The sequence below is a fragment of the Phascolarctos cinereus genome, unplaced genomic scaffold (assembly GCF_003287225.1).
Source record: "Phascolarctos cinereus isolate Bilbo 61053 unplaced genomic scaffold, phaCin_HiC Scaffold_726;HRSCAF=1367, whole genome shotgun sequence".
Lineage (NCBI taxonomy): Eukaryota > Metazoa > Chordata > Mammalia > Diprotodontia > Phascolarctidae > Phascolarctos > Phascolarctos cinereus.
The window spans coordinates 277,643,285-277,652,412 of record NW_027556098.1 but is presented as its reverse complement, the minus strand read 5'-3'; the positions used below and the strand labels follow the sequence as shown (position 1 = coordinate 277,652,412).

General features: G+C 33.7%; 1 pseudogene; it reads right to left on the bottom strand.

The window, feature by feature from the left end:
* Positions 1 to 1,397: 1,397 nt before the first annotated feature.
* On the bottom strand, positions 1,398 to 2,357 carry LOC110218087 (olfactory receptor 8B8-like; annotated as a pseudogene).
* Between the last annotated feature and the right edge of the window lie 6,771 nt (positions 2,358 to 9,128).

Sequence of the window (9,128 nt, the reverse complement as noted above, 5' to 3'; positions counted from 1 at the left end):
AACTTTTATTAATTGAAAAATGACATTTAAGAAGGAAGTTTAGATGAAAAACATATCTGCAGAAATGAAAGAGAAACAAAATGTGTGTGTGTGTGTGTGTGTGTGTGTGTGTATACATACAGCATACATACAAAATAAATATAAAATGCTTTTGTGAGAGGAGGCATAAATTGCTAGGAAGATTAGGAAAGGATTCAATTAGAAAGTGGCACTCAGAATGAGTTGAAGGAAACCAGGAACTATGAGAGTTTGGGGTAAACATGGAATGCATTCCAGGTAGCTTGGATAGGCAATGCAAATCACCAAGATGAAAATGGAATGTCATGCATAAAAGACAAGTAGGTTATTATGGTTAATCCATGGTGTGGGGAGAGGAGTAACATCTAAGAAAATTAGAAAAGTAGGAAGGGGCCAGATTGTTAATAGATTTAAGTGACTAACATATTTTCAAAATTTGGTATCATCCAACGCTTCTAAGCAGCTTGTCATAATAAATGTCATAGGACAGTAAAACAAAAATACCTTTTAATCCTAGGGGCTCAGTACATTTGACAAGAGAAAGGAAACTTCCCTCAGGAAAGGTACATAAGTCAAATCAGCTTGCTCCAATCTCTCACATATTGTAACTTTTATAAGAACCTTTCCTACCACCAATTGTTTTCAGAAAATAGAAAATGTTTTCCCTCAAAACTGGTATCTTAGTTGTCAATTTCTAAGCATATTCTATTTGTGAATAGACTGCCATTAATATTACACTGAAAATGCATAATTACTGTTCTGAGGCAGAGGAGCAGTATGTCTATTGTGAGTCAGAAAATATCTGTATCACCTTCCAATAGAGGCAGCTATGCCTAGAAGCATAAGGGATTCAGTTGGGAAAGAAGTGAAAGGAAATTATTGTGGGTTTTCATATTGTGGACAAATTAAGCTTTGTGTCGCTATCCAATTTTTATTAAAATCTTGAGAAAGAAAAAAATTAACAAAATCGCAATACCAAAAAGGACTGTGAGATAAGTTATGCTTAATTTGCTGGGGGGGAGGGGGCGGAATGAGGAGGTTGTATTAGGTCTACATCGTTTGTACATTTTATTACTATTTCCTAGAAACCCACTTTCATGTATTGTCTACGTGTTTAAAATGAAAAAAATTGAAGCCCAAAAAGGTTAAGGAATTGCCTAAGGTCACAGAGAAAGAACGTCCAGAATGAAAACCCTGATCCTCTTACTCTGAAGCCAGCACACTTTCCACTGCATCTTTAAATGAAAGGAACTAAGTCCTGTTGGTAGAAAGTTGGGCAATAGAGAACAGGGAGAAAAGAATTTGGGTGGATTCTTCCTAAGAAAATTTTAATTAATCAAAGGGAAAAAGGAACTTTAGGTCCTTGAATTCAAATCACATCAGGAATATCTTGTTCCTGTCCTGGAAAACATTCTTCGCCTCAAGGTTTTCCTCAAGGCAGCATGAACATCTTTATTCCTCAGATTATAAATGAGGGGGTTTAGCATGGGCCCCACATTTGTGTAAAACACTGAAGCTACTTTACCCTGGTCTACAGACTCTGATGAAGAGGGCTGGAGATACATAAATGAAGCTGACCCAAAGAAAAGAGTAATCACAATTATGTGGGAGCTGCAGGTGCTGAAGGCTTTGGACCTGCCTTCAGTGGAACTGATGTTCAGGATACTGGATAGGATGAGACCATAAGAGGTGAAGATGGTGACAATAGTCACTATGACATTAATGCCCACAACAATGAAAACCACCAGCTCATTGACACAGGTGCTGGTGCAGGAGAGCTGGAGAAGAGGGAGTACATCACACATGTAATGGTTTATGATGTTGGCATCACAGAAGGACAGCCTCAGCATGCATCCAGTGTGAGCCATGGCACCAGCAAAACCCATTACATATGCCTCACCCAACAGCCATGAACAGACATGATTGGACATGATTACATTATGCAGCAATGGATTATAGATGGCAACATAACAATCATAAGCCATTATTGTCAGCACATACCATTCAGAAATAACAAAAAAACCAAAGAAATAGAGTTGAGCCATACACTCTGAATAAGAGATGATATTTTTTGTTAGGACAAAATTCATCAACATTTTAGGGGTAAAGACAGAAGAGTAGCAGAGATCTATGAGAGGTAAGTTAAAGAGGAAATAGTACATAGGAGTTTGAAGCTGAGAATTCATCCTGATTAAAATGATCAGTCCCAGGTTTCCCATTATGGTGATCACCTAGGTCCCCATAAACAAGAGGAATAGGGGTAGCTGGAGCTCTGGTTGATCTGTTAAGCCTGCAAGGATGAACTCAGTCACTGAAGAGGCATTTTCCAAAGCCATTCTCTTCTTGAGAGCTCTATGAATAGAAGAGAAAAATCAGACTAGAAGCAAAGTAAGCTCTTCTCTTGTTATGAAAAAAGAGCAATTCTGGAAGTCTTTGGAAATCATCATCACCATACCATGTAGATATGGTTCTTATCATTCCCCAAGATATCCAGGGATTTTGATTGGGCTAAGTAATTGTCTTGATGAACTGAACAATTGCAAAAAAAACTGTTCCTGATTTCCCCTGCAGAATAACAGTTGAAGTTCCTCACATCCCAAAGCAAAAAGAAATCAAGAAAATAACAGCAGGTTCCCCCATCCTCCATAATACCCCTCTGCTGGTCAACTCAGGCAAATACTTTTAACTACTGTCCTCATTTAAAACGTGAAATGATACCTCAAAGATGTTCAACAAATGCCTGTGGTCAGTATATTATTATTAGCATGTTATATTAATTACTAGTAATATTACTTATAATGTTATTAGCTATAGAAATAATAACCACAAGCATCGACACAGCACTAATTATGTGTCAGAAACTGCCCTAATTTGATCCTTACAACATCTCTCTGTAGGTGCTATTATTATATACAGGTTATAGTTGAGGAAATTGAGGCAAATAGAGATTAAGTAACATTACTCAAAGTCACACAGATAGTAAATACCTTAACTAAATTTGAACTCAGATCTTTCTGACTCAAAGCCCAGGGTTCTATTTATTATGCCACCTAGCTTTCTGCAGACTGGGTCCAGAGTACCTTTAGGAGGTATGGGACTAATGATAACAAGGGCCCCATTTTCTTCGCATGTTCTCCTTTCCACTCTACACAAAAAGACCAATATATGAGTCAGTGAAAGAGGACAGGAATATGATTTTATGGAATCCTGATATCTCCAGGTTGGCAAGGCAGAAAGGAGAAAATAGTCATAAAAATCAAAATGTGTTACATACTCACCCTTCTCCTACCTAGACACTTCCCTGTTGGTCCTTACTGGTTTTGAGTCCCTGTGTCATGAAGAAGACATTTTTTCTGATAAGGGTGATCAGAAATTCATCCTCTGAAACACTGATATTAACTTTTCTACTGAGGCAATCAGAGCACACACCTCAGCCTCTGAACTAACCTCAGAGATGTTTTGAGCTATAAAGATCACAGGTTCTTATTGTGATTTCACCTGGAGAATCTGCTTCAGCTACAGAGGAGGAAATAATACCTAAAAATGTCACCAGAGCTGATAGGTAATAACAAACTGAAGGTTTAATTTTGTGCATGAAAATCTCATAGACCCAATTGGAAACAGAGAAGATCCAGCAAGTTCTCTCCCTGGGAGCAGACTCTTCAGGGAGAAGGAGTTACAAAGTCCACGTTTACACGCTATACCACAGAGCTTATTTTTTTCTTAAGGGATTCAATTCTCTACTCCACTTTTAACTTCACACAAGGGATTGTTGTTTTCTGGACTCTTCCATTTCCTTCTCCAATTTTTTTTTCTAACCTTGGTTCTAACTGAGAATTTCTCTCTTGAACAATTTCTTATGCAAATACCATCTCTAGGACTTTTCTACATGATTCAGAGAATAAAGGGAGAGTATGAGATCAGGTGGTAAGGGATCCTGAGTTCTCAAGAGGATACATGGCAGATTGAAAAGTCTATATGCTTCTGTCAACATGGAATCAGGATAGTTAAAAAAACTTCTTCTTCTGTTCAGAGGAAAACATTCTCTACACCATGTGTAATACTAAAAACACGCTCATTCAGGTTTTAAAAAATTAGACCCTCTACACTTGTGCACCATTTGGATACATGAGAGTTTATGTTAACTACATGCACGTGCGCGCGCACACACACACACACACACACACACACACACACACACACACACACATTGAACTTGCTTCTCTAGGTATATTTTACATACATCCACCCCCACACTCCAACAAATTGTAAGTTCTTTGAGGACTACTCTTGTTTTGTTTTTTGAATAAATAAAGGAATGCATAAATAAAGGAAGGAGTTACAGCTTGAGATATCAGTTAATCATGCTCTTTGGTAAGAGTAGGATAGTAATAATCCCCATATTATGATGCGACCTCTCTTACTATGCACCCCATCATGGTTCCTAAAGAAAACTTTTAAAACACTTATTTAACCTCAGTTAAAGATCTAAATAAAAATCCTGAAAAAAACAGATTACCAAAACTGAAAACAAAAAAAAAACTCACTGAATTAATAAATGACTAAGAACTACTGAAGAAAAAATAGATAAACTAATATCTAATTTTTTAAAGAAAGTAGAAAATTCAATTACCAGCATCAAAAATGAGAAGGGATAAATCAAAACAAATTAAAAGGGAATAAAGGAAACTATTAGGAATTATTGGGTCGAACTATATGCCAATAACTGAAAATTTAAATTAAATGCTTTTAAAATATAAAATGATCAGATCAATGAAATAATGGAGAATTTAAATAATGCAATATCAGAAGAATAAATTGAATGAGCCAAAAATTAACTCCAAGAGAAAAGCTCCAGGATTAGGTGGATTCATAATTGAATTTTATCAAACATTCAAAAAACAATTAATTCTAATAATATACAAACATTTTAGAAAAATAGGAAAAGAAAAATCCTACCAAATTGCTCCTATGAGAAAAAAAGAATATGCTCATGATACATAAATCAGAAAGAGTCAAAACAGAAAAAAAGCAAAAAATAGACTAATATCTTTAATGAACAATATAAAAGTTTAGACAAAATGTTAGTGACAAGGAAGACTACAACAGCATATAAAAATAATTATATGTTATCAACAAGTGGGATTTATACCAGAAATGAAGGTTGGTTCAACATTAAGAAAACTATAAACACAAAATATCATATTAATAACAAAAAATTATTATTACATAACTTAATGAAGAAAACACTTTTGACAAAAGACAACACCCCTTTCTAATAATACATGGTAATAAATAGATTCTTCCTCAATATGGTAAGTAATTCCTATCTAAAACCAAGAGGTCTAATTATATATAAAATAAGAACAAACTAGAGACTTTTACAGTAAGTTCAGGGGTAAAATAAGGATTCCACTATTTACCACTACTCTTTAATATAAAAATACTAGTCTTAGCAATAAAAAAAAGAAAGAAAAAATATGAATTAATGGAAGCAACAGGAAACAAAAGTATCACTTTTGTATAATATAATGGTTTATTTAGAGAATCACTGAGTCAAATAAAAATTTAATCATAACAATAAGTACCAGAACGTAAAATGAAGGTCAACATTTCTTTATGTTACCAAAAATCTCAGCAGAAAGAAATAGAAAGAAAAATTCCATTTAAAATAACTACAGAATTTCTAAAATAATTGGAAGTCTACCTCTTCCCTGCTCTATGCACAGGAATTATATGAATATAACTACAAAACACTCCTGACAGAAATCAATAAGGGCCCAAATAATTGGAGAACTATTAATTGCTCATGGGTTAAATAACACCATATAACAAAAAAATTACCTGTTTATTTGTTTCAGTGTCATATCAGTCAAACTACCAAAGGATTGCTTAATTCATAAACAAAATTCATCTAGAGGAGAAAAAGGAAAGTAATCTCAAAGGGAAAAAATAAAAAGGGGTATAGAAAAGACTGTAGCAAAACCAGATCTCAAATGATACTACAAAACAGCAATTATCAATATTATTTGGGACTAGTTAATCAGTGTTACAGATTAATTATTCAGCATATAGAAGTAAGGAAACATTATAACAAAGAATAGCATAGATTTCGATCAATCCAAAGACCACAACTAAAGAAGTAAGAATGCACTATTTAACAAAAACTTCTAGGGAAACTGGAAAGCAATTTGACAGAAATGAGCTTGAAACCAATACCTCATGTTCCAAAATGGATAGGCTCCAAAAGGATATGATTTATATATAAAAGGTAATAGCATGAGCACATTACAGGAGGAAAGAAGAAATTTATCCTCTGGATCTAAGGATAAGGGAAGAACTGGTGACAAAACAAGTAGTAAAGAAGATCTAAAAAGATAAAATAGGCAGTGTGATTACATAAAATTGAAAAGAGTTTACACAAATAAAAACCAGTGCATCTAAGATTAGAAGAGAAATAGTGAACTGGAGAAAAACTTTTTAGAAAGGGGCTCTGATAAAGATCTAATGATAGGCAAAGAAATGGTTTAAATTTATAAGAATAAGAGACAGTCCTCTACTGATAAAAGGTAAATGTATAGGAGCATGAAATTTTCAAAATCTAAGCCACCAATTGCCATATGAAAAAAAATGCTTCCCCACCCCTGGTAGAGTATGGAAAGAGAAGTGCAGTTTCGAAGTTCTCAGGGCTTTAATCACATTTTGCAGGAGAAAGAGAGAAAACAAGAAGAAAATGAGATGAGGAAAATGGCAAAAAAAAAAAAAAGACATTTGGAGACTATTTGTACTGACAGAGTGTGGATGTGAAGCTCAACTAGAGGATGATCTGAAGTAAAAGTCTCAATTTCCTGAACAGTAAGAATATAGAATTGGTGATTTTTTAATGCCAAAATTAATAGAATAGACAATAGGATGATTTTTCTATTTAAAATAATTCAGAAATGCCTTCAACTAGATTATTACCATTTGACCATAACAACTGCTGTGTCTTTTTAAAATCCATGATATTAGATTTTATGTTGGTAATATGCTTATAATCTTCTGCATTGGGATTTTTGGGAAACCATGATATAAGAAATATTACTAATTTGGAAAATATCTAGAAGGTGATGAAATTATATCATTAGAAGATTTAATTCAACTTTTGATCTGAATGCTGTGAAATTATGGTTTTAAACTATCACTATTAGAGACTTTTATCATTAAGATTAAAATAAACTATCAATTATTTGGGTACATTTTGCTTTGAAATTAATAACAATGATAATTAGTTGGTATTGGAGAAAAGTGCAAAAGACCTTGTAAATTCTTATTATCTGTAAAGTTCTTCAGAAACTTGCCAATTCTTTAATCCTCTGGATCTCCAGCCTTAGCAAGATCACAAAATGTTTTAGTTCTGTAAAAGAAGAACTGCAAGAATGTGTAACTACAAAGAATCTTATAATTCTAAAATAGTGTTTACCAAAAAACTGAGATCCTTCCTCTATCACAAACATTCTCAGTCAAAGACCTGTTGGAGGGAGAAGAGAGAACATAGAAGTTCATTTATAGTATAGAAGTGATTTCCATGGTGATCTGTCTGCCAACTGATTATGGAAATTATAAAATTGTTCCTGGAATAGTATGTATTAAAATCATATATTTACATCAACTTGGCATCAACAATCACTTCAGTTTAAAGGATTTTTCTTTTTACTTTAGACATTACTATGCCATGCTTCAAAGATATCCAGATCAATAGTGTCCCTATTTTTCTGGGTTTTCAGTAAACTGTCATGTATTCACCCTATGTGCAAAACTCTAATGTGATTATTTTCTTCATTTTTAATGATTCATTTTTACATCAATATATGTAAACTAGAAAGGAAAAGAAGAAAAGTATTGAATGACCACTACAGAAACTTTTTATATACCTAATAAGTACTTTAATTTATTTTTATTCAGAGTTAACTATTATTACAAAATGGAAAAATAATCATACTTTTCTTTAACTTATTTGGAATTAGTTATTTGAGGTAGAACTATAACTTGATTTGCTCTGAATTTTAAATTTAGGTATGTGACTGTTTTTAAGACAGTACTCTACATTCAGGAGAAAATGTCAGAAGTTGCTAAAAGGGAGTGGCAACTGAAAAAGCTACAGATGAATGTAGATAATTCAGAAGGTTGAGAAGATGCCCTTATGAAGATAATGGCAGCATTCTTTTGACTTAGTTTCCCCACTGGGCTAGTTTCTTTCTGAACAGGAACATTCTCCACTTGGTTGATTCTCGGCCTTGTTTTGATGCCCTGTGAATAATACCACACTCTATTGCATGATTGGTTATTCCAAAAGTTGTATATGACTTATATCTGAGATCAGAGTTAAGGGAATTTTGTCCTAGTATAGCTATGGTGGGTTAGTCTGTGACTTTGGGCTTACACCTGATCTTAGTTCCCTGATCTGTTCCAACCATGTCTTTCCTCCTTCCATGGCAACCCTCTGTGACCATGGCAGAACTGCAAATTTTTTATACCAGCTCATATTGTTACAATCATCAAGCGTCTCTGAAGTACTATAATGGGATGCAAGTATAAAGAATCCTATTGCTTTGACCTTATTATATTGAATTTATGACCAGCAACTGTCAACTTCCTAGCCTAGACAATTAAGACAAATCAGTTCTTGGACTTGCCATCTCCTTGCTCATTGGTTTCATAGTTATATATTCATGTATAATATAAGGTCTCCTCAGTATCATATCTTTCCTAACTGAAATTTCCAAGGGAAACTATTTTCTAGAAACAGATAACTTCATGAAGCAGATGGCTAAACCCAAGACTACAGATAAGAAACTCATTGTTTAAATGGATATTAAATGAATGTTGCACATGTGTGCTTGCCCAAGCTCTTAATATTACTCAGCACCTGAATTGCATTGTGGACTTCAGGAAATGTATATTTTTAAGAGATATTCCCTAAAAGCAAATGTTGTTCTAAAATTTTCTGATTTATCCTACTGTACAATTGCAAATCAATATGGCTGTTGAGAAGATTTTAATTCTCTAAGTATGTAATATATTAAATTAGTATCTAAAGGTGTTTGAAATAGTTAAATGTAAAATATGGA